This window comes from Anopheles stephensi, chromosome 2 (assembly GCF_013141755.1).
Source record: "Anopheles stephensi strain Indian chromosome 2, UCI_ANSTEP_V1.0, whole genome shotgun sequence".
Lineage (NCBI taxonomy): Eukaryota > Metazoa > Arthropoda > Insecta > Diptera > Culicidae > Anopheles > Anopheles stephensi.
In genome coordinates this window covers 62,642,661-62,668,866 of record NC_050202.1, presented here as the reverse complement: position 1 = coordinate 62,668,866, position 26,206 = coordinate 62,642,661, and the positions used below count along the sequence as shown (strand labels likewise).

The window sequence follows — 26,206 nt, the reverse complement described above, 5'->3', positions numbered from 1 at the left end:
CGTTTTTTGGAAGATCATTCAAACGATTATTGGGGGTAACTTATTGTAGATTCTTGTATTCATTGCTTTCGTCATTGTTTTCTTTTTTATATTGAGGTTAGACGATCATTAGGAATCAAATGAATATTCACACTATAGCCAATAAATATTAATCGACAGACCTCTTGTTAGCTCAACGGACAAGTTAAGCATCAACAGACAACAAAAGCAATATTTTTAAGCGCAATAGACAAGCAAATTCAAAAAGTCAAAAATCCATAAGCCATTAATGAAGCCAAAATTGCAAACTTGCCATTATCAAAACTAAAAGAGACAAAGAAACATAGCACGAGCTGTTGCCTGTGTGCTCGATGGTTCGGTCACAGCACACAGGTGGACTACTTTTGTCTTTCTGCCCGTCCTGTCCTGTCCACACCCCAAACAGCTGCACCAACGGAGGGCCGTCGTCAAACGCCTTTGTGCCTTTGTGTGCGCGCCTGTGGCGGTGGCGACGGCCACTATCATTACTGGTGTAGCTACTTGTTTTGCGTGATTAAAACCCAAACTTACCCTCCATTCCGCACGGCCAGCGAGCATAAACAGCGCCACTAGAAGCGAGACAGTCCAGCCCGCCCCTCCTCACAACCAAGAGGAGAGGGGAGCGGTTCGAGGAGGCGGTGAGGAGCGAGAAACAGGGTGGTCAGACAAGAAAGAGACGTGGGGGGGGGGGGACATTCAAAAGCATAAGCTCTCGGGGCGAAGCACACACAGCAAGGGCATCGGCGCGTTCAGCAATGAACGGTCGCGTCATCAAACAGAATTACACCCTCCTACTCCATCACCCCTTCCTCCTCCTCCCCATCAGCTTCTGTTCGACCTCAGCCTGAGTACGGGTTTCCCATTTCTGCACGGTCCCGAAATGCAGCGAAACGAAACGCAAGCACAGGGGTAATACGCGGGAAGAAGCGGACGAAACCGAGGAGCACGCGAATTCCGTCACCCACAAGCAGGAATTCCCCTTCACGCACACACACACGCGCGCGCGCCTCCTCAAATCACTTGCACGCAAAGTATGGAAGCAGGGAGGCAGGTGGAATGATGGGAGGGATCCAACAGAAGGGAAGTCCAAAAGAGGTATCGAAGAAAATCGCTCAGCTGGTTTCGGTTTCACTGCGTCGCATGAAGATGTGTGGTGGCCATGTGTGTGTGTATGAGTTAGGAAAAGCCGAAGTACACTCACACACACACTTGCAACTTCAAAACCGCACCGGCAACTCGCCCACACCACTCACCAGATTTGAATGCGAGTGTGTGTGCGGTGAGTTCCCGACGTTTGCTGCTGTGTGAGTGTGCCTGCGTTCGTGGTGCGCTCAGCTGATTTCTCACCCCCTGGTTTTGTTGGTGAGTGGAAGAAGCTCACCAAGTGTTGTTGTTGAGCGGTCGGTGAGTGAGTTGTTGCCCGAGCAACGTGAGTAGAGCAATAGCAACAGCAGCAACACCGATTTACGAGTATTTATCACCACCTCTGCTGCTGCTGCTACCCACTTTGTACCCTCCCCCTTTCGTTCGCAGAGCCTACTTCCTTTTCTTACAAGGAGGGTTGTTTTTTTTCGCTGTTTTGGTGTCTTGTTTTGCGTGCTCTCTTTTGCGCCCCGTCTGTTGCGGCTGGCTTAGCTGCTCTTCTCTAATGCAACGTGCGCGTCGAGGGCCAACGATTCTCTGTTGCAACGCTGCTGTCAGCGTTCACCTTCGATTCTGTGTGCCAGCGAGCCAGCCAGCCAACCAGCCAAGCCAGGGTCTAACACACATATCTCGCTACCAGACATCCCTTCAAACCCTGTGCGTCAACCACCGAAGCGCTACCAAGAAGCTTGCGCTTTGCAGAACAAAAAAGCAAACGGCCCGATTGGTGCAAATGATGAAATTGAAGTTTTTGCACCCGAGACACCCTTGCTCCGATATGGGAAAACCACCACCCTTTCCTTCGCTGTCCCTCGCCTTATACCTTCTTGTATAGTCTGGCCACCACATAACGGAAGGATGTGTGAGAAAACAGCGGAAAACCTAACGTGAAACAATTTAGCCCACCGAAACATCATTATAGTAGGCCGAACAGCAGAAAAGATGCGTGTGTGCGTGAGTGTGTGTGCTTCAAGAAGTACGGTAGTATGGTGAGATAACTTAGACGACGCCGGCATGCCCTATTGTTTCTATTTTACCCCCCCCTGTAAACCTTCGCTCCTCTTTCCTCACACTGTCCACATTTAAATGACACCGTTTTCAATTGTGCCGCCATGCGTTTCCCTATTGCGCTCTCACTCTCGCTCTCTCACGCCCGCATCGCTGCTCACCTTCACTTAATCTCTTTCGCTGTGACTTCATTCTCGCTCTCACATTTCGCTCTCGTTTCGCGCGTGTCGTGTAGGCCCAACGCGTGTGCACACACGCGCGCACGATCGCATTGACAAAGCACAGTCTCTCTCGCTCCCAAAAGCAGCAACCCTCTCTGCTCAGTCGCTGCCGCCCGCTCGCCATTTTTGTTCCACCACACCGATGGGGATGGGGAGCCAGTCAATATCAACCCCTCATTTACGGTGTGTGTCCACACACAACTTTGTAACTTTCACCTTCACCTCGTTGTTCTTCGGTCGGGTGCGCGAACGCACACAGAGACAGATATTAAGGCTACGGCGGCTATTTCCTTCTCGCTTTTGGTGAAGGAATCGTCATGTACGTGGGGACGATGACAAATAACGGATCACGGCGGGTGAGTTTTTCAGAGGGGGAGTTGAAAGACCAGGGTTGGAGGTTTCAGAAAATTTTCATTAATTTTCATCCCTCCCCCCCTAATGTCCCCTCGCCTGACGCTGGGGCTGCACCGGTATATTAATCTTCGGGGTCGGGCAGGTTCGAGGAGATAGATTCCGTTTCTCTATTACTACTGGCTGCTGCTGCTACACTGCTTCATCTGTGGTTACTACGACCACTATCAGTAACTGGCAGCACTAGTAGTAGTAGCAGCAGTTTGCCCCTTTTCAGCGGTAAGCACAAGCAGAACGGAGAGGAAAACGTCGCGGTGGTTGGTGGCGCGCAATTGCCCTTCGGAAAAGGGAAAATTCGTTTCAAGGGTCGATGGCGATTGCAAAACGTTGTAAACCGCGCCGCAAAACAACTCTTCTTGGTGGTTTTACGCTGACGCTATAACGCTGCACAAACGCCCGTCGCCTGTCGGTGGCAGTTTTTGTTTTTTTTTTTTTTGCTTAGTAGCAGTAGGCCGTGAATCAAGTGACAGTTGCAATCGATACGACAATCGATGGATAATTTTGTTGCTATATTTTGTAGAGAAACAAGGCATTTTATACAATTGTTCGACTAACTAATTAAGGAAACCCTTCCATCTGTCACCACGCCACACACACACACACACACACACACACACACACACACACACATCCACACACACACACACACCACCCTTTGGTAGAAGGTTCATAAACGCTGACAAGGGCCCATCATCATCATCGTCGTCGGAAGCCACCGGCTTTTCCCATCGTAAAACCAGAACAGAAAGACACACCATCATAAAGCGTAACGGTGCACCACGCGAGTATGATTTTACGATTTTCATCGCACTTTTATATCGCTGCCTCCTCAACGCTGCCCCGTATTACCGCGGAGGATTGACGATTTAACTGGCGATGGTTTTAAAATCTTTTACAGTATCAAACAACTTGCCCCTCTCTTTTTTCCTCACTCGCCCTTCCGCCTGGTACATAATTAAAACAAATCGGTTCTATGGGTGGGTTGTGTGCTAAGGGTTAAAGAGGGATTATTTTTCTAATCGCTTTTCTCAGCCTCATATAAAACAAGTCAGTTCGTTCAGTGGTGTTGGTGGGTTGTTTGGTGATTATTTTCGTGCAAAAGCGCTTCTTAAAAGCTTGCTATATTTTTTCAGAACATACCAAGTTAACCGCCCAGATCATTTCCAGCTCATAAGGGTGTGATTCTTTGATTAAGCTGGAAAAGCAGAAAAATACCTCGTTTTATCAAACATTCTCATGCACATAACAACGCACTAATTTATGTGGCAGTAACATTTTACTGCCATAAGCTTTATTTCAGCACTTCAACAGCAAGCAATAACTCTCAACTAAACATAAATTATTTTAATACACAAAAAGTTGCATAAATATCAATATCTATCAACTAAAGAAGCTCCGTTTTAAACAATGTGTCACAGATGGATAACTTTAGACGCAAAAATTGGTCCACCATCATCATGATCACCATGATTATTTTGAAATTGACTAGCTGTAGACAAGAAAAGCCAGCATAAAATATGAAACGCCTTCACTTACTGTGATAGTTTAGGTTACTGAATTATATAGATAAATTGGTTAAGTACAGCATAAGTACTTGAATAAGATTGCTTTTCCTTTAAAAAACAAACAGTAACAATATCCATAAACCATAAACTCGTACAAAAGCTAGTAGCGCGTAGTTGATGTGGTCGATTATTTGCAGCACGACCCAATTGCCACTGAAAAGAAACCGGTTGTTGTCCTGCATGAGAATTATTAACTTTTTTTTGAATTGTTTTAAATTATGTTTTAAGTAGACTGATGTGAGTTTTCTCTACACAAAAACACGATTTAGAGAAAATTATTCCTGATTCACAAAGACTCTCATTTAGTTATTTTTGTACCATACCACATTAGAGAATATCGTTTGCCTCGTTCTTCTTCCATACAATCCTCTTAATGTTGCGTTCACATAGAAGTTGTTGCTCTACTACTGTTCTGTGCTATCAAAAACGATCAGCATTGTACACTTTAACGTTCAAGTACACCTAGCCGACCTCATGAAGGTAAGCGACGCGCAATAATTCAGCGTAAAATAAGTTTCAACATTAAGCATGAGTATATTTTCCATTCGTTCCGCAAATCAAATGTTGGACAAAAATCTTCTTAAAGTATTATTTTCATAAATGTGCTTTAATTTATCACCTTCGAGGCAACACCGCTCTGCTCAAACACCCTCATCAGCAGTCGCACACACATGTGTCCTTCGATATCTGTAAAGCCTCAATATGATCCAAGAAAAAGGGGATTACGTTCCAACCCGATCATTGAAGATGGTCTTAAGAATGTATTCGACCGTAACCATACAACCGTCGAATTGGTCGTTTCTCCAGTACTGTTCATCATCCCAACAGCCCAATCATCATCATCATCATCATTCTTGTTTGCTTAGCCACGGTCCAGATGTAAAACACAGTTTTCCTTCCACCAGTGCCTCAACAGTTCTGGCTTTGATGGATAATATTCATGAGGCAGAAGACGGCGGATAGGGAATGGTACCATCACGTCACGATTACACGATCCGTACGGACACGGAACCCAAGAGCCAACCAAACAACGACCGGACAAAACACACAAGAAAAAAACACAAACACACACTTTGACGGACAAAAGTGACCTCTATTTCCTCCAAAAGAAAAGAGAAACAGAGAGAAGGCATGTATAGAGGCAAAGTGGAGAATGAATGATACCGCCGCCGCGTACGCATTCTACGTTTATCGGCGCAATTTCGTACGCTTGCCTTCTGGTGAATCAGCTTTACCGGTTCATGGCACCAGCGGGAAGGAACAAACCAACCAACGCCCTTATGGGAAGATTAGTGATGAAAAATTGTTGTTCCAGTTCTTTTTGGGGCTCACGGTCGAGAAGGCCAAAGTAAGAAGTCATTGCGTTGCTTTATTTACCACACCACGACGAATGAAGTCCAAATCCCAACGCCCAACGCAACGATCAGGATGGGGCCACCGATCGATTCCGTTCCGATTGTGTGCGTGTGTGGATAGGTAGACAGCGGGACAGTAAGGAATGTTGGATGAATGGCCCCGGTCGTCTCTGATGATCCCACGATCCACGACAGCTCCCCACAGACAGGTGTGTGAGGTTTGGGGTGGCGTTCGTTCCCTGCGCGATGAAAAATGATCAACGATCGGCAGCTTAAATCGATGGGAAAAAACATCTCAAGTATGCCGCACTTCGTTGGGCTTTCACAGCATGGGCTGGCGGACGGAACGACATGGTCCGAGAATTTCATTGATGTTGGGCCTCTATTACACCTTTTACGCCCGGACGGCCTTTACGCACTCACACACATGCTGAACGGCCTTTGTTTCGGGACAGCTTAAGTTCCAGGAATTTTCCAACTAGAGACTTATACAGGCCTCGAAGGCGACGGAGACCAAATTCCGTTCTATTTAAGGCGAGAAGATTAATTATTTTGCTAGTTATTCTCTTAGCCGGTTTAGTTGGCCAGTGAGATCCTCAGTAGTCACAGGACACTTTAACACAAATTTAAGAAATATATTCCTTCTAGAACATTCCAATCCACACGTGAGAGTTTCAGGTTTGCCGATGCGCAATTTAAGCATTTCGGTCCGGCACCCTTTTGCCTCGGGAACGCTCTAATCCCATTCATTAAAAGGCACGGTATAATGGCCACGATTTAAAGGGCTTCTGGCTGGGCACTAGCCATTGCACACTGGACCACCCAGCGAACGCAAAGGATTCGCGAAGACAGTTGGGCCCATAGAACGCACTCCCATGGCCAAACAAAAAAGGTATCCGATTGCCACGAAGCAGTGCCGAACACGTTTAGCAGGAAAAACCGTGCTAAATGTTGATAAAATCTTTTGTCTTTCTCCCATACCCTGCCTGATTGGTGTTAGACAAGTTCAACAAACGTCTCGAAAAAAAAAAAACTAAGGAGTTATTGGTGTCTGGGAACGCAAACAAAAAAAACGTATCGCCCGCTAAAAACTAACTAAGAACGGCACGTAATAAGCAACATCCCATTGCTAAAACAACACACACAGCCAGCCAGACAGACAGCACCGTGTAGTAAAATGGCATTCAGAAATGGAGCCGAAAAAAAGCAATAAAAAAAGGAACCAACACGGATTGAATGGAGTGAAAAGACAAGCAAACGCGAAACACGAATGCTAGCGGCAGAGAGAATGTGAGGAAAAGCGTAGGCTGGCTGGTGAGTTGAAATGAGTTGAGCTGATGAGATGATCGTGAGACGATCAAGTGAGATCGCCGAGATGTTCTTGTTGCCCACATGCCTTCGTCGGTGGGTTCTTCCATTCCATTCCGTTCGGTCGGTGCAAGATTAATTTCTTCGAACTAATCGGAAGATGGATGGAAAATTCTGGGACGGCTGGATGCGTCCAAACGGACGGACAAGGTGGCAAAGTAAGGCTCGAGAATTGGAACGCGAACGAGAGAAAAGGAACGGGCAAGATTAAAAGATCGCGCGCCCAAAGCGCGTGCACACACATGTACGTTGTGTACGGTCTGCAGCACGGGCAATAGGGTCGTCGATGTGAATGACCCCGATAGACGCGGTGTGTGATCCTTCCTTCCTTGCTTGTTGTTGTTGCTGCTGTACGCGTCCTTCTCTAAGGTCCTCTCGATTTGAAGACCGATTTTTTGCTGCTACTTCTCAGACCTACTGACACGTACACCGAGAGGGTCCCGCTTATTGCTGGGATGCCCAAGATGCTGATGATGGCGAGAGAGGACGAAATTTTGGTTGAGTTGCGTTCTTCGCTGCCTCGGGGGTTGGTTGTTGCAACTTGGGGTGGAGAACAAGAACAAAACTGCCCTGGCGCATCTGCCATCGTCGTCCTCTGGCAGCACGAATGGTTAGCCAAAATCTTCCACCAAAGAAATATCGAATGACGAGTGTGTGAGAGAGAGAGAGAGAGAGAGACACCGAACTGGCTTGGCCGGCCGAGATGTGAAAAAGCTCCGTTTGTCGATGCGAACAAACTTTTCGAACAGTTTGAAGGAGAACCAAACAAAAAATTTTGAGGCAAAAACGTGTACCTATCACCCTACCTTCCGTTCTGTGACTGGATCGATTTTTTTGTTTATTATGTTGCTTTCTCGTCTATACTGAGGACTGTGTGATTCTCTGTGTGGTGGGAGATTAATTGTCCCGGGAATTCCTGAACGCAGGCTCGTGTGATCGTCCGATGAGACATGGGAAGGATGAGGCTAGCCAAGTGTTTGTATGTGCGTTTTACGTGTGTTAACATACGAACACAGGGAATTGGTAGGTAAGAGATATAGATTTCATGCTGTTTATGAGGTTTAAATCCAATCTAATTAGATAGAAATGATCAATCACGTTATGCTCGACTGTAAACGTTTCGATAAAGCGAGGGAAAGATATAGGTTATAAGGGGTTTAAGAACGACAAATATATTGAAATTTTATAGCAAAACTTTAAAATATATACAAAAATAATGAAACAAAAAGAGAAGCAAACAAAATGAGAAACATAACAAGTATAACAGATAACAGTTTTAAATAGATAAGCTAGAAGATATACTAGAACAAAAAAAATCAAACAAATGAAACAGATATAAAATAACTGCTTATCAAGTTGTTAAACAGTCTTACTTTTAACTAAATTATGAATAAAAAGAATACATGAAAAATGTAATATGTTACATGAAATTCAAACATATTGTTATTAATATAAACCAAACCAAATAATATGCATACACCACCACTGTAAAAGTTGCTCTTCTTACTATAAACACTCCTCTCTCAATTACCTTCGGTAGTAATATTACAACAATATGCACAAAATCTTCATTTTTTTTTTTTATTCATAAAGAACGGCCTGGCCGTATTGCTAAAATCTTCATTTAACTATCAAACAAAAGAAGATCTTCAAAAATGAAAGGTTCCACCGAGATTTGAACTCGGATCGCAGGATTCAAAGTCCTGAGTGCTAACCATTACACCATGGAACCGGTTCGAGAGTTCCAGCGACTGGAATCAGCCAGCACCTGTTGAAACACAGCCGTAACCCCTTCCACTTCAACAGCAAGACCCACATACAAGCAGGTATGTGCGTAGGCTTTATCGGATTGTTTAATGCTATTTGCTGCCATTGTTTCACGGTTAGTAGGCTTCGTAGATTTTGTTACATTTTGTTAAATAATTTTGCAATGAAACTGGTCGTGTAAACACAATTTTTGTTGGGTAATTTGCTATGTTTACGATATGATTTAAATCAAAACCCCCCTCTCTTTCGCGACACCTTGTTCAGATGTATTTTTCCGATTAACTCACACATAAATCCTACTTTCTTGGACAAGAAATAAAGCTGAATTAAACTACTACACTCGCACCCTGACGGCAAACCAAATCTACTACAAATACATTCAAAGCGTTATCCTTTGAAGAAGGAAGTTCGGGAGACATACATAAAAACAAATTTCCCAAAACATTTGCCAGAATTCAACCATCAAGCAGAAAGGAGGATAACAACACACCGTCGACCAAAACCCCAGGAATCGTCAAGGACCCGACCTGATGGTTGTTTTTCCGACTACTTTTTTCTTCTTCTGCTGCTACTGCTGCTGCCTTATCCTTCCACACTGCTGGGAACGGTTCCGAAGAATCGCGGTAAAGGGTGGACCCCTTGGTTTGGTTGTTCGTCGCTCTCGTCAATGGCGCAGGGAACCGATTCTTTAACACATCGTCGGCACTGTGACGATACCGCAGGACGATACCGACGATGGCAAATACCATAAAATCCGGCTGCTATAATCGAGTTTATCCTCGACGGGTCGACGTATGGTAAACCGGCGCGAGGTGAAGGGGTGGTTCTAGCCGGGCCAACGCAGCGAGAAAAAAAGGCCGAAAGGAAAAGCGAGTTTACTAGAGGGGCCCATTCGGTGGTATGTTAAACAACCTCCTCCCTTGTTAATGGGTGGATGATTCGGCCGGTGGCGGTGGTTGGTAGGATGATGATGCTGATGATGGTGGTCGCTCTCATAAGGTGTCGAATTGATTGTGTCCAACAGCAAGTGATGATGCCCCCTTCGCCGGATGTCACTTGACACGCTGTCAATGTCCGGAAAGGTGTGACAGCATTCGGACCTGAACCTTGCTTATCTGTGTTTTGAAGACGAGGAGGCTCTATATTAACTGAGCATAAAGCTCACTTAAAGTTGTGTCTTGCACCAAAATTAATAGCGAAGTAAAAAGCATCCCGATTATCCGATAACAGCAAATAGGTAAGCAATCAAGAGTTAAAGAAAACTCCTGAAAACCTCATTTTAAGCCTGAAGCCCACCAAGGCCACTTCAATTGCACCGTTTAAATACAGCGCGTGGTGGGCCCCAATATTGGCTGCCCATTTTCGGCTCCTTCATCCTCGGGGGTGCAGAAAGTGTGTATGGGTGCTTTTAGCTTTAATTGGAAAAAAGTGTAATGAATACCGAAAATCCCAAACTACCCACCATCATGACACCAGCATGTGTCCCTTCGGTTCCGTCCAGCCGGGCATACGAACCGGACGAACGAACGAACGAACACGCAGTACCGGCACCAGTTTGCAAGCGGCTTTAGAAAATCGACCCACAATAAAACACAACATAATATGCCATCATTTCCAAAGCGGCTTCTGGTGTGGTTCTGCTGTTCCATCCTGTGGCGTATGTATACGCGGGGCAGTTATGCTCGTACCTGATGGAAATCACGTTTGCACTGCATTTCAACAAGCTGCTCTGTTGGAGAGCGAGTGGCGAGAGGAAGCGAGAGAGAGAGAAATAGAAAGAGAACGAACGATAGAATGTTTTCCCTTTTCATCCAGATCGATCCATATGCTGTTGCTGCCGTTGGTGGGACACTTTTCTACTCCCCCCTTGTTCATTCAATATTCCGCTTTTCATTGTCGCACTTGTGGGACGAACGAGCGATTTTTCAATAAACTTCATTCTTTAATGTCCTACCCCGAGTGAAGGGTCGTGCGAGTGAGAAGCAGCAAACAGTGAAGTCGCTCTTCTCGTTCTTTCTCGATTCCTTTCAAACGCGCTCTCTGTCTCTCTTTCGTTGACGCTATGTTTTCCAAAGGACGCTTCGATGTGATATCCTTCTGCGAGAAGCCTTTCCTAACGAGCACCCCGTAGTGCTGCATCTCTATCGTTGTTGCGCTCAATGTCTATCTACCCATCTCGCTCTTTCACAACACTTTCATCAACCGTCCTGAAGGAGACCGGAGAAAGGACAACTGGCAAAGTAGGGTGCGTAGAAGCAGGTGCGGGTACGTATCGGCTTGTTGGATTCTTGCTCTAAGCAGATTTCTACACCGTCCGTCCTTCGTTTCCTACCATGGCCAACGGATGCACCCTCGCGTACAACACCGAACGTATCTCTCATCTACACACAAGTAAACATATGCGAATGCGACGACACGGTAGGGAGACGACGAACAACAACAAAAAAAGACGTCCTCTCACCAAGCATGGGGTCTCGGGACTTCGGTAACAGGGCCCCTGCTCTGCACACTGTTTTCCTTCGCTGTTTATCGCTTCCCGTTCGTTGACCTTAACTGCCGGTCCTGTCGCGTTTGATGCAGATGCATCTTGTGCCAGGCCCGGAAAAAAGGTCGAATTTTGGAGAGCTTGTTGAACGCATCCATAAGTCTATGGCCACATTTTGGGGAGTGGATGTTAAGCTCTAGTTTTGTCTCTAATTTGTCCACGTAAGTCAACCAACAGCTTCTGATAAAAAAAAAAAAACCGAAACTAAAAGCTGTTAAGACCAATTCTGACGAAGCAGAACATAATGACTGCGGAAGGTCTTCCTGCTTTTAGAACCACAAATGTTCACCCGAATTCCTGGGGATTTTCCGACACGCCTGTGCACCGTAAAGAGCAGCCATTTTACGCGAATGTCAAAAAAGGTAACTTGCATTCCCATTCTTGAACCTGCGGATGTTGTGGTCTCGGAAAGACTTGGGCGAAGCTTTTGTGTGCTGGTAAATATTCCAAGCGATTCCTCGTTTTCCCCGTTTTCTTCGCGTTAACACTGGAGTCATTTCCGGCAATTCCCGGGTAGCCGGCACAGAACTGGGAAATAGCTCCACCAATTTCGACGTCACCCGTGGTGTGCAAGGATCACCGTCCTACGGTTCGGTTTATTCGACAGAAACAGGAATGAACCCGCGGGGCCACATCACTGTTGTATTACGACGAATCAAAGCCTCTTCAAACAATTCTTCCGAACTGATACGAACCGATTTCCGTGCGTGTGAAGGTGTAGCAGCGCGTGGGTTGATAGAATTATTGCACAGTAGAAGAAGATTGGCCAACCTAATGGGAGTTGTGTGCTGCTCTACAAACATACCGCCGTACTTGCGTTCGCTACTAGGCTTGTGGGCGTTAGCGCCCTCACGCGGCATTGTGTGGGTCAGGAAAGATTGTATGGATGTGTGGGTGGTTTTAGTACCGGGCAGGATGATGAACCTTCTGGAAATGTCAAACCAAACCGTTTGCCCTGAACTTTCTTCTCAACGCGATTACGGAAGGAAAACGGGTCGTTTTCAGGACGATTGAGCGAGCAAACGGCATACGACGATGCTGTCTGACTGACTGGAACTTTAAGAACGGTTGGGTGGAATGTAATGCGTGTGGGTTGCAACGTTTATTTTATGAATTACATTGGATCAAAACGACGATCTTGTTGTAAGTTAAGTTAAACCCTTATCATAATTTTCATACATATTCCCTTACTTAAAATCGTTATCCTTACGCGTTGCTGATAAAATAGCTTTTGGAAATATGTTTATATTAAAAAGGCGGCTTTTACGCGCTGCTTTATATTACCAACGGCACGCTGTAGACAGGATTCGAACCTGTGCGGGTAGAACCCAATGGATTTCAAGTCCATCTCCTTAACCGCTCGGACACCACAGCTGTTGTGACGGAGGGCTGACTGGAGAAAATTTCCCAACTGGAGAAAAAAAGAAGATGAAATGCGTGTTGGGCTAAAAAACGGTTTCCATCATTAAAAAAGTCGAAATCATTCATCTTTATAACAAAGTTATTTATTAATTTATTTTAAAGGGTTCTTAAAGAGTTTCCAATAGTCTATTATTTCCAATGTAACTAGAATTTGTCTGCTTAAAAAGAAGAATTATATATTTCGTTTATCATTCTTTCCATTCACAAGTAAACACGGACAATTGTTTGGGTCCGATTATTTCAAGCTTTTAATTGACTAGAAGCGCGGGTCGATTTTCGATTGTTCGTAGACAAATGCGGAATGTGTTGAATAAATTAAAGAGGCAGATAAATTCTAACGCATCGAAGATTCATAACTCGTATAAACTAATTAACCAACATGGTTTACAAATCATATTAGTCATTAAGAAAAATAAGCTCTCAAAAAAAACTATTTGATATTAGAATTATATTTTGAAAGCTTTTGTAGAAAAAAAATAGTTTCTTTTATTCATAAAGGACGGTCCGTCCCTTTCGCTATTTAAATATTTAAATATTTTAAAATCTGCTCAATGATGTAAGAATATTCTTGAATGTATGACTCTTATCTTGTATTACCTCGCTCCAAAGAATGTCTATAGCATGCTAACTTATATGTTTGTTTTCAATTACATTGTTGGAAACTTTTGTAAGGTTAGAACGACCTGTCAGTAGGGAGACATCATAGGAAGGTAAGGATAGGATGCATGAAGAAAAAAGATCGGAGCCTGTCTATTTTATTGCTATAAAGCTAACTACATAAGCTTCGCAGGACCTTCGTACCCCGTATGCAGTATTGACTAGCCTACTAAGGGTAAAATTAAGTCTAGGAGGTATGAAATGGCAGGTCATAAGTTTGTATACAGCTAATATAAGTTTTGCACATGATGTTGCGGAGCGAATAATATATACAGAGATTATAAAGTATAAATATTAGATAAATAGTAGCAAATAATACACTTACATTGAGGAACACACTCCTTTTATAATAAACAACAGTACCTATATAAACAATTCATACAAATATGTGCTAGCTAATATTAAATCTTTCTTGCATTTATGATGATATTAGTAGCCATGTAGAATTTTAAAAAGGTGTTAAGATTTCCATACAGAGGAATCCACCCCATTTGTTTGAAGTGACCATTCTCTCTACTTGTATGGATGAGGCTCCGGCGAGATTCGAACTCACGATCTCCTGTTTACTAGACAGGCGCTTTAACCAACTAAGCCACGGCGCCCTGTTGAAGAGGGAAACTGTATCTCCTCCCCAAAAATCGCGCTCGCACTTCATCTTTTAATAACAAAAGCATACACAAACCTGCAGAACAAACAGCAGCGTTGTTGTCCTTTCACCCAACAACCCGAGCGCGAGAAGTTATTTGAAGCATAATTCCCTCCCCACAAGATGTGGCCACATCAACAACAACAACAAGACACCAAAGAGAAAAAAAACAACAGTACAATGCATTTCATTCGACTCTCATTTTATACACCAACAACCAACTCACCACTACGCGCCACAACTCACTTAGCGCGTCCCCGTGTGGTGTTGTACAGTTTTGTTGCCCTACTTTCGGTGTGCAAGGCAGGCCAACAAATCATCAAACAGCAGCTACCCTTAGCTGCCGTTGTTGGTGGATGCTCTGCTTTAGGGTGCACACGAGCGAGTGAGAAAGAGGCATGACCCCCGCTAATTAATGATGGACCCATGTTTCGGGCCCTGGCCACCTCCTTTGCCCCACGCTCGGTGGTTCTCGAACGGATCAACGCCGGCTAACGCCGATGAAGTTTATTTAAGAGTGAATATCACACACGCTGCCAGGCACACGATAAACAACACTGGCCCGTTTTTGTTGCAATGTGTCTCGCAGCTTGAGACATGGCTCTTGTGGCAACGCAGCAAGTGCATCGGACACCGCCGCACACACACAAACTGCAAGGGACGTATTAATCATTCACCCTAGTACCAACCGGACAATGGGAAGAGTGAACCATATTTTAATCTCCTCACTCGGGGGTTCGATTTTCCATTCGCACACGCACGTATGCTTAGTTTTGGTAGTCGTCCCCGCTGTCCGTTGTGCGCTTAATAGCCTCACGCACTTCCCGTCAAGGAGCTGTTTTCGCTTTCCAGCAACCGGCCTGCCAGCAGACCGGCACGCAGCGTACCCACCAACCACCCCCCAACGCCGTGCACGTAATGGGGAAAACGAAGAAAGGAAAATGAATTCCAGCCAGCCGATCCCCGGAGAAAGTAGGTGAGATCGTACTTCAGCAGTTCGCACTCATTTGGGGTGGGTAGCCGAGTGTTTATGATGCAACTGGCAAAGGCCGACTGATCCCGTCCCGTCGTCTCGCTGGGTGGGTGGGATGGTGGGTTGATTTAGTGTCGAAACCGTGTTAGATCTCGGCGATCTGGTCGGCACCGGAGTTCCATTCACTTGCGCGCGGGCGCGCTTTGGTTGCAATTAATATTTGCAGCCGGTGAAAAGAATGGACCGATGGAAAAGCGGGATGACTTTTTTTCCTTTTATCGAGTTGCGCAATGATGGAGAATTGGCTGTTCGGTGTCGTGGAAGGTTGGAACAATAAATAGTAAATATATGAGATCAGTTTTCGAAGGATGATCTAAGCCGAAAAGTAGTATATACAATTTAATACAATTTTTCAATTTCCTAATCGTTTTTTTTTTTACTCTAATTGACTTTACTTGTTTCTAATGAACAGCAAGAAACAATCAACCAAACATGCTTCTGTCAATAGTAAAACAATGCGGCTGACTGTTTCGACAAATATTGTACTTGGCAATTTATTTTGATTGCCCTTCTCCAACCGACAACCTTAACAAGCAATCAAGCTTGAAGGGCGTTCGAGAAAAACCTGCCATTGTTTTGTACGATCCAACGTGAAGTTAAGTAAATTAAAACATTAAACTTCCATCCGTTAGTGGTTAGTGTTTGCAACATTATTTACCATTTCCGTGGGATACAAGTTTGTTAACATTCTATTATTTACGTATGCAATGCAAATTAAACAACATTCTCTCGTGGGGAAAAACAAAACCCCCTACCGAACCAACCGTTCAGCAATTCCCTATCACTGTGATTTACTGGAAACAAGACCAATCTCATTCCCGTAACAAAGATTCACCCAAATTCCACCATAAATATAAACCGCTACCTGGCTGTGTAAGCCGGGTTTCGTCTAGTGGATGGGGAGCCACCATTTTTTTTTTTTGCAACGTGTTTAATAATATCTCTTCCTTTACTTCCTTTGGAGCGACCAGGCGGTTCGATTCGAAGGGCAAAACGACCGACTGGCAGAGCCAAACGGCACTTTCACGAGTTATCTATCTATTTTCCTCCGGACCGCGGAACGTCTCTCTCTCTCTATCTCTCTGGGGCTGTCCGTACTGGGCTTTCACGCGACCCACCAACCCGCGCACGTTACTTTCTGTCCTGCTGCCTCCCCCTGCTTACCACCCAGTCCCACCACCCAGTACAATCTCATTTTATCGTTTATCTTTGCCTTGTCTTGTACTTGTGCCGCGCTCGAATCGTCTTCAGTGTAGCATAACAATATTTGCACCCCCCCCCCCCCCCCCTTCAATTTTTACCTTCTTCAATCCTCACCTTACTTCACAGTTCCAAAATGGTCTTTTTGCTTCGTGTTTCGCTTAGAGAAGCGCCGAAGAAGCTGCCAGCCAAAGTGCGAGAGCGAAGGGTAATTTTATTTAACGGAAAATTAACGAACGTGACACGGCCAACCAAAGCGAAACCGTCATCTCGAACGTTACGGTATGTGTGTGTGTGTATGGAAAAAGAGAGATTAGGTGAGATACGGCACATCGCAGCTTCCGTCAATTTCTTTGACCATGGTCATGTTTGCTGCTGTTACACCACATTGCTTCATTTAAATTAACCACGGTGGCCACGGCGCGCTGTCGGTTCAACCCCCCCTCCCGATCGGCGAATGTAATAAGCAGGGCACAAAGTTAATGGGAGCATCTTCTCCAGCTAAAGATACTTCTGGCAGGCTGAAGACCAACCAAACCAAACCTAAGTTCTCTCTATTGTTTTTATCAGTGGGCAGACTTCGTTTCTCTTACTCATTGACTGATTGGGGTGGGGTCTGGCGGGGGTTGGGATGACGACACAACCAACCCCAGATAGTTCCACCTCCCTGCTCAAGCACAACCCTTTCTCCCTCCCGTACCGCCCCAGGTTGATGGTGGTGAGGCTATCTCGGCACGCCTGGTGAAAGTGTGTCACTATAGTGATCGAAAATTGGTATCTGTTGGGGTCTATTGTTTCTTTACTACAAGTGGCTCAATGGTCTAGGGGTATGATTCTCGCTTTGGGTGCGAGAGGTCCCGGGTTCAAATCCCGGTTGAGCCCAGTAAACACACTTTCTTTTTAAGTAACAGCAGTAATGGAATGCAAATGAGAAAGGTTTTGGAGGCGCGAGGCTCCTCTTCGCCAGTCATCGTCACTTCAGTGGTGGAGGAGGTACGTGAAGAAAGTCTCTTGATGATGGGGGATGGAATGAGGGGTTGATTCTGAAGCTTTGTATGTAAGCAGCTTAAAGTTCGTAATATTACTTGTATAATGTTTGTTTAATTCAGTATAATTTGCCCTTCATATATAATACAAAAGTTACCCCCTACAACACTACAAGTTCAATCCATATCAGGATTTCTAACTGCTCTGCTATGTTATGCAGAAAAACCATTGTTACACAATTTGTATAAAAAGTTAAATAACCCTGCAAACCCTAAAGTACTTAAATGTTAAGGAAATATATTTTAGCATCATGTTTATTATTTCTCAAAACATTGCAAAAAGCACTTGCCAGAGACTCATCACTCACTAGTAAGTTCACTAGCCCATTCGTTACCCACTGCTTTCCTTCGATAACTTTTTTGAGAAATGCTTGGCAAGCTTATCCTATTTTCAGAAAGCTATTCAAACAAAGTTTACCAAAACATGTTTGCCAGGTTCAATTTACAATTTGTGAGAACAGCAAATAAACTTATAAGAAGTTAGAAAAATTGAATTTGAAACCATATTCGTTGGGTGGAAATGATGATTCTCGTTGGCGATTCGTTGGTAATTGTATAATGTCATTTAATTTAAATATTGCAAAACTGCAAAAATAAAGTTTTGGCTTCCGTAACCATTGAACCATTCATTCGTTTAATTAAGCAAAAATCTAGATATAAATATTGAACAAATGTAACAAAACCATTCAGCAAGACAGGCAATGCAGTTAAGAGTAAATTACTACAAAGAAACCCGAAATTGCAGGTCAACACTTACCAAGATTGCAGCGCTGAAAAGAAAAGAAAGAAGAACAAATATAAGATGAATTGAAATTATTAAATAATAATAATTTATGAACAAAATAGTTCCGATACTTTCGAAAAATGCGTTTAATTAATTGAAAAATATGATCATATAAAATCTTATGAGAAGCATAAATGACTAAAACCATGTCCAGTTTTGAACACCAAGATGCAAGAATAGAATTAATTGCTATTTTAAACAAAATGAAGCTGAAAAACTATCCTAAATATAGCAATTGCTGATGAACTGAAAACACATAAATATAGGACACAGAAATTGGTCATTTGCAATCAAAAATCAAAGAAAAATTCTCCATCATGCAATACACATCACATAAAATGGAAAAGCCACTCGAAACACACTCAAACACACATACACACACGCACTAATAAAAATTGGTGACGCTTCCGGAATCTCATCCTAGTCGTCGTCGTCGTCGTCGTCGCTTGACCCGTACCACCGGATGAGAAGAAAATCAAGTTATCCAACCGTCCAACACAGAGGCCTTTATGCGCGCATCACAACCATACCCAGCGATACACGTCCGCTAAGCGGCGTTCTTCCATCCCCATCATCCACCATAACCACCAGGCGGCTCCATTACGGTGTGAAAATTCATACTCTGGCGTGCGTATGGTCTGTACCTCCTTCAAAAACCGACCGAACAAAGCAGGCACAAAGTACTTTTCTCTCTCTTGTTCATCTCTCTTACTCCCACTCTCTCGCTCTCTCTCTCACACATACGCACAGTGGGAATCGTTTTTATTGGCTTTTCCCACACACACACTTGCCCAACTCACAGCCTGCTTCGGTGTTGCTTGGTTGTGTGATGTACGCACCACTGTAATCCAGGCGGGTTTTCCGGTTTTAAGGATACTTTGCCAGTTTCGATACCACCGTCCTCTACTTTTCCTCTTCGTCCCACCCCACCCTATCGAAACACCGATGAAATGTGAATCCGTTTCGATTGGGCGTTAATTTATTGATCCCCTTTGACCGACTGGCAGAAACACGTCGCGCATTTTGGGGCACACCGTTTTCCACAAGAATGTGTGCGTGTGTGAGTGCGAGTGCGAGTGTGGGAAGTGACATTTTCCCCAAACACGCTTACGGATCTTATCAACTGATTATGGCGCTGCCCCATAATCGGACACTAAGTGATGCGGATTGTGGGCAAGTGTAGCCGTACGGGGACGGATTCCGGTGGAACGATGGAACAACCCGGAAATTGAGTGGGCGACAGAATGTGGCTTTTGCCGAGACAGCCACCACACAGCCCACGTTGATGCTCATTCGGGTGCGGGTGCCCCGTTTTATTGTTGTTATTGTTAGCTGCCAGTTAACGATGTACTGTAATTATGATAAGATGACCTTAAAGGAAAAAGGCGATAGGATGGATAAAAGGTATGCAAAATATAAAGTTGCAACATTGGAAAGGTCATTTTGCCGTATGGAAAACACAGTTTGGAAAATTGTTTTTCCGGAGAAAAACAAATACAAAGTACAAAGGTTCAGTAGAGAATGTTATCATCACCTGCTGAATGGCTTAACTAACATTTATAAAAATAAAAGACTTTAGAAAATAATTTATTATCTTCTCGACAAACTTCGATTCTTCATCAAATTGATGGGATTGATTAGTGTTCAACATCGCGCCAATACCTTCACCAGAGCAAAAAAAAGCAACCAAATAAAGACACAAAACCACCCGAAAACCACTTCCTACCGAAAAGCCTGTGCAAAGTGGGTCCGCTAACGGGAATAAAGTCTTTTCCATCTTCCACCATCATTTCGGAGTGAGAAAAAAAGTGTAATAAGAACAGAAGCTTGCTTAAGTCTTTGCCGCTCCAGGCGCGCCTCACGAGGCAACACAGCCGCCAAAAAACAGAACCTTAATTTCGTTCCTTCCCGGCACTTGCTGTTTGCTCGTTCTTTTCACTTTGACCATGTCGGAAAAGCGTGCAGTGAAGAAGCGCTCCGAAAAATTGGCCCATCATCGAGCGTGAGAGCGAAAGAATGAGAGCAAAAGAGAGAGAGAGCGAGAAGGCCATTTACCGTTTGGCTCAGGTGGTGGATTTGAGGCTTCCTTCAAGGGTAGCCACGTCTCCACTCAAACAGGTTCAATGAAATATTTGAACGTTCAACTTACACCGAGACTTACGGTTACCCTCTGGCCTCGCCCTCGCGCACCCACCCTCAACGTCGGCGCTGCTTTTTTTCTGGACAGCATAGGAATGCGCACCAAATCGGTGGGATTTCTCTGTTTGTAATTTATTTCTTTTATACCACAATCGATGAAGACGCCCGTCGAATTGGCCCGTTTTTGGCCCGCTGATGGCTAAAGAATGGCTCAGCACAAGGCAGGAAGCAAATGCTCTTGACCGAGCGAGCCACACTATCGTTCGCTAGGGCGCGGGAAGGTGCGTACAGTAGGAAAATGACTTCTCGTTCGGTTGCCAGTCCCTCTGCTGGCCTTCCGGTATGCGCACATACACACACATACACGTGTAGAAGCATTCTGTCCGGCATCGATAATGATGCTTCAATTCTCGCACGATATACACCACACTCGCCGATCCATTACCGGTGTGTGCGCCGTTATCGACGATGCGTCGTCGGCCTGAGCCGCCCGCCGGGCGTTGTACATTCTTCTCACCGTGAGAATTAACAGCAGCACCCGAACGGGGAGGCAACTAATAATGGGCGAAAATAGACAATGTGAAGCATAAATAAGTATGCCCCGACCGCGCGCAACCCGATGGCACTGTCCGGAAGGCAGGCACACACAGAAACACACGTGGAAGTTGCCCATTTGTCTCTCTGCTTCTGCCTGGTTCTACATCTGCATCTGCACAAAGTTTTCTTATGACGGTCTCATTTTTAAATGACAGTAATGACACAACACAACCAGCCCGTCCATCGTTCTCGTTGAATACATTAATTAACAGATCGTGTAACAGAATTGTCGACAGCGCATCAAACGGATCATATGTACGTAGAGAGAGGACAGATCGTAATAGCTCTTTTTCTCTCTCTCGACCCCTTAAGCATAATGATGGCCTGCAATCAGCCCGTGTTTTGTGTCGGTTTTCTCTTAAGCGGGAAAAAGGGATTGTTGAGTTAAATGACGGATTAAAAGGGAAGCGGCGTCCTTCGGAGTTGTTGGCATTCAGAGTCATTAATGTGTGTGTGCACGTTCGATGCGAAGGGAAAATGCTATGTAGCGGTGTTTATGTTTATAAAGGGCTTTGAGAGCACACCCTTCGACACGGGGATGTAGCTCAGATGGTAGAGCGCTCGCTTAGCATGTGAGAGGTACCGGGATCGATACCCGGCATCTCCAAGAAATCTTTTGCCATTATTTATTGATGGTTTATACATTATTTTTAAATTACCTTCCCATACAAGGTAATTGTAGGTTTAATAGATAAAACAGAAACAAATACTTCAAAATAACAGATAAATGAAAGGATAAATTACTGTGTGTGAAAGATATGCATGCATCGCGTTGCAAGGGGTTTGTGGGCAATAGACACCCCTAAAACAAGCATCACCCACAATTTTACAACCCCCAATCAAAAAAGAGCTTTGGGCTCAACCGGGATTTGAACCCGGGACCTCTCGCACCCAAAGCGAGAATCATACCCCTAGACCATTGAGCCACATGTCAGAAATGAGTGATAAAACTTCCTGTGGCTTTTCCTTATCAAACGAATTTATTACACTTTCTGTTAGCATAGCTATACATATTGACGACAAATATTGACTTTAAGCATTTCTTTCCACATTTCGCTTCCAGTACATAATATATAAACATCACAATAATCCATTCCAGTTTTATTCTTCTTCGTTTTTTTTCAGTGAACAACACAGTTGAGTGTAGCTTGCTGTCCGTCTGCGCTACTAAACCTGGATGATTCCGCACATTCTGGTTGCTTGCCCTACCTAACTAATTTCCAACTACTTAGCGTGTAGTAATTCTAAAAAGTTAGCTTTCTCCGACATTATTTTAACCTTGTTAGAGTTGTATGGAGCGATGGAGCATTATCAATAATGTCATGACTTGAAAACGCCTCTGATAGCAGATAACATTGCGGTTAAGCGATAGGCTGTCGCTTGCGGCTCAGTTATCGTGAAATTATTTAGCCAGCAATTGTTTTACCTTCGTCGCATAAACCGTCTTTCAAATAGCAGTGTTCATTGGATGAATGTGATCTTACTTCATTAAGCATTAAAATTCCGATTGGGTTTCGAAGTGTATTGAAAGAAGGTGCCATCATATGGTCCTTTTGACACATTGAAGCAGGAAAAAGATCGTTGTCCATTTGACGATTTAGTTAATCGAACTAGAGCAGCAATTTCCATATTTATTTATTATTTCGGTGTAAAACCACTTTAAGACATCCGATGAAAGCTTTTGATTTGATTATGTGTAAAACCACATGTTTTTTTCTCGAAATGTTACTATGAACTTATTCATTTAGATCGGTCAACTATCTGTCAATATCATCTTCCTCTTTGTGGAAGAAGATGCAAAAAGAAAAACAAGTCATTATGACACCTTCATTCAACAAATTTTGGGGTTTTTATTCATTTATTTAATTCCCATTATGTAGAGTCAGTTCCGTAGTTTTCCTTAACGAATTAACAACGTGCATGAGACCCTAGGGAAATATTATCTTGCTGAAAGTTACACAAATCACAACGTTATTGATCTTTGCATAATGGTTAGTAAATTGAATAAACTTATGTAATATTTTCGATTAAATTCAATGTAATAAATCAACATCACTTCTCTCTCCCACACACGATAACACAAACACGACTAGAGCATGCGAATGTTAACCTTCACCTACCGCCTACTTCATCACCTACCGCCTACTTTAACATTGTGCTACCCCGGACGCTTATACCTATAACCTAACAAAGTCTACATGCAAAAAACAACTCTTGGGCTCAACCGGGATTTGAACCCGGGACCTCTCGCACCCAAAGCGAGAATCATACCCCTAGACCATTGAGCCACGTGACTATTGCATTTTTTACGATCTTTTTAAACCAAAGCAACCACCCCGAAATAAGGCCAAACACAGCTTCCTTGATGATGGGATAAAAAGCATCGAATTTATACCCATAACCATAAGCCACACTCACACAATCAAATCGAACAAAGGCAATCAAGTTGCTCATTCTTGCACAACCGAATCCAATGGCGGATATCATGATCATATGATTTGATGGTTGTTACCAAATCGAACTTAACTATATATCAAGCCTTTTAGATACTGATTAAGGGTAATCTGAATAAACATATGGGTGAAAACTAAACACAAGAATCGACAGAAGATTAAGAAAAAGTATAATCGCCAAAAACGAAATACTTTTACCCATTTTCCAAAATTATAAAAACAACCAGCAGAGCAGAAATTACTAATTATTTACTCCCTGAACAATTATAACAAATCCCCTTATTAACATTAACATCAAACACAAAAAGAAATCTTTGGAGATGCCGGGTATCGATCCCGGTACCTCTCACATGCTAAGCGAGCGCTCTACCATCTGAGCTACATCCCCTGGCCTCTTGCCCGCCTTTCTTTGCACAATAAAATCCCAATCCAATTCAGCCCATGTCACGGTTTGCTTCGGCATGGGGTGGCTTTTTTCCTACATTAAACATTACTTTAACCGCCCACCGACCAAAACCTAAGCATATTTACCGTTTATCAGCAGTTGTACTACACCACTTCTCTTTCCCACCAAACAACCCCAGAGTGTGTTCGGCGTCGCCCTCACCCTCGCGAACCGACGATGTACGCCGATGAAGCGATAAAAGACACCGACTTCCACCACCACCATCTGGGTACGATGCGGAGAAGGGCGCAACTTGTGAAAAGGCTCGGAGGGGTTCATCGTACTTCCACAGCATTGAGGGTGGTGAAAAACAACAGGGTGGAAAAGTAGTAGTAGTAGTGACGAGCGAGGAGCAGGGCCAACACAAATCTCACTCTGCTGCTGCTACTCCTTCGAGTTCTCATCTTTTTCCATGCTGATCTGGAATCGGTTGCTCCCGCGTTTCACAAAGCCGTACGCCGTCCTTCGTCGCCACCGCCACCATCGTTCATCGAATTGCGTCTCACTCACATCTCACCGCGCGTACTCAACTGGTATAGGAGATGCTGCCACCCGATGCTCGCCATAGCAGAGCCGCACGTACACATACCGTTTCGTGAGCCAAGGAGGGGTTGAGACGGTCGATCCGGGGGACCGTTTTTCGTTCGTTCATACGTTCGTTCTTTGGTTTCAACATCGGCAAGAATTGTACAACATCGTCTTCTTCATGTTAGCGCATCCCATCAGCGTGGCGGCGGCGGATCCACTGTGCCGCCTCCTGCCTGGATTGTGGATCGGATGGTTTGGAATTTCTCTCGCAGCGCCACGGCAGCATATTCGACGGAAATGAGGGCACCATTTTTTATGCACTGAGTTGACCCTTTGCACCAAGCCAAAAGGGAGCGCGCGTAAGTTGGGCGAAGCGAGCCAGCGCACGACCATCGAGAGCGGCAGTAGCATAGAGAATTGATATTTCACCGCGCTTTTTCCCTTTGAAACGGTGCGCTTCCTTCCGTGAGGGAAGTCAACGATATGCCCATGATGATGGGTAATGATGATGACGATGTTGCTGATGCTGGGTGGTTAGCGCAGAAGGTTGTGTGCCGCTTCAGACGCTGGTAGCAGTAGTTGTAGGGCTCGCTTCTCAAACAACGCCATCCCACGATCAGCCACCACCACCACTTACGTTCGGGGAGTTAATTTTGATTTGTGAAGTGAAACTCATTAATTTTGGTTTAACATTTTGACAAACGGAGCGACGGAGCAAACGGGAGCCTGAGGAAGGTGCGCGCGGGCATTTCCCTTCACCCCGGATCTTTGCCGAATCTTTACAAACTTCGGGCCACCTTTCTTCCCGGAAGGATGCACGATTCCGTACCGTGCTGAGGTGGTGATGAAAAATTAGTTTTGCCATCGTTGCAAGCGTAGCTGGGTTAGGGTGGAGGAGTGAAGGGTGTGCGGTTCCATGCTGCTAGCTGTAACATGAAAAATATTAATCACGAGCATTGAAACCAATCGAGATAACAAGAGCAAAGTTTGGCGAAATTTGTAATGCGAACTACCCGGTCTCGCTGGAAAACACTATCGAACGGAGGATCAAAATGGTTGTTTGTGTGTTAAGGGTGAAAATAGATAAAGGTAGTGCCGAACTGGAGAATAGTAAATACGTGCCAAAATAAGAAGAAAGGAAGTACTTAATTTAAAGTTTCAACGAAATTTGGGGAGAGAATGTCTCAATTCCCCTAATTGGTTTACCAATTTCATTATTTAAATCGAAGTCCGCTAAATGAAGCTAAGCGTTCGTCATCTGAATCTGGAGGCTCCATACTTTTCTATTCCGTGACTTTGTAGCCACAAGTCCTTCGTTGCTTAACTATAAAACATTCGTGATCCTGAAACTTTAGAAAGAGTTGTCGAAAATCGCATTCCGAATCCTAATTTTCCTGGAATATTTTCAGCAGTTTAAAACGTTCTGATAAATTATTAATTATCAAATATATTTTTAATTTACATTAGTTATCAGGTCTCTGAGCAGGAGGATGTCTGGAGCTTGAAGTTCTGTTGAGGAGTGTAAATTTGAAATGAAGCAAACATCTGCCTTCCTCACTTGAATCGCAAAAAGAGGATTCAACTTGGCCAAAGTCATCTGACACAGTCCCACCTGACGCAAACACAAAGAAAGACCCTATAATTCCTTCCCCAATTATATTCCAAAAAAAATCGTCCACAGACCAACTTGTCAGTTCAATTACACTAACGGTAGAAAATTGTTATCACATGTGTACCGCTTGCACAACTTCAAATTAATTATATGCAGTCGAAACAAACCGAATGAAGATGTTCTCCCAAGTCTACACACGCTTTGAGAGGAAAAAACAGACACACACGCAATTGGTTAAATAAC

General features: G+C 44.2%; 8 non-coding genes across 8 annotated transcripts; 2 read left to right on the top strand and 6 right to left on the bottom strand.

Moving 5' to 3' along the window:
* Positions 1 to 8,749: 8,749 nt before the first annotated feature.
* Trnaq-uug lies at positions 8,750 to 8,821 on the bottom strand. Its single transcript has one exon. It is a non-coding gene; the product is annotated as a tRNA-Gln (tRNA).
* A 3,872-nt stretch (positions 8,822 to 12,693) lies between these two features.
* Trnas-uga lies at positions 12,694 to 12,775 on the bottom strand. The gene has a single exon. It is a non-coding gene; the product is annotated as a tRNA-Ser (tRNA).
* A 1,233-nt stretch (positions 12,776 to 14,008) lies between these two features.
* Positions 14,009 to 14,082, bottom strand: Trnat-agu. The gene has a single exon. It is a non-coding gene; the product is annotated as a tRNA-Thr (tRNA).
* A 3,087-nt stretch (positions 14,083 to 17,169) lies between these two features.
* On the top strand, positions 17,170 to 17,241 carry Trnap-ugg. The gene has a single exon. It is a non-coding gene; the product is annotated as a tRNA-Pro (tRNA).
* A 4,218-nt stretch (positions 17,242 to 21,459) lies between these two features.
* On the top strand, positions 21,460 to 21,532 carry Trnaa-agc. The gene has a single exon. It is a non-coding gene; the product is annotated as a tRNA-Ala (tRNA).
* Positions 21,533 to 21,779: 247 nt separating this feature from the next.
* On the bottom strand, positions 21,780 to 21,851 carry Trnap-ugg. Its single transcript has one exon. It is a non-coding gene; the product is annotated as a tRNA-Pro (tRNA).
* A 1,290-nt stretch (positions 21,852 to 23,141) lies between these two features.
* Trnap-ugg lies at positions 23,142 to 23,213 on the bottom strand. The gene has a single exon. It is a non-coding gene; the product is annotated as a tRNA-Pro (tRNA).
* A 480-nt stretch (positions 23,214 to 23,693) lies between these two features.
* On the bottom strand, positions 23,694 to 23,766 carry Trnaa-agc. Its single transcript has one exon. It is a non-coding gene; the product is annotated as a tRNA-Ala (tRNA).
* Positions 23,767 to 26,206: the final 2,440 nt, after the last annotated feature.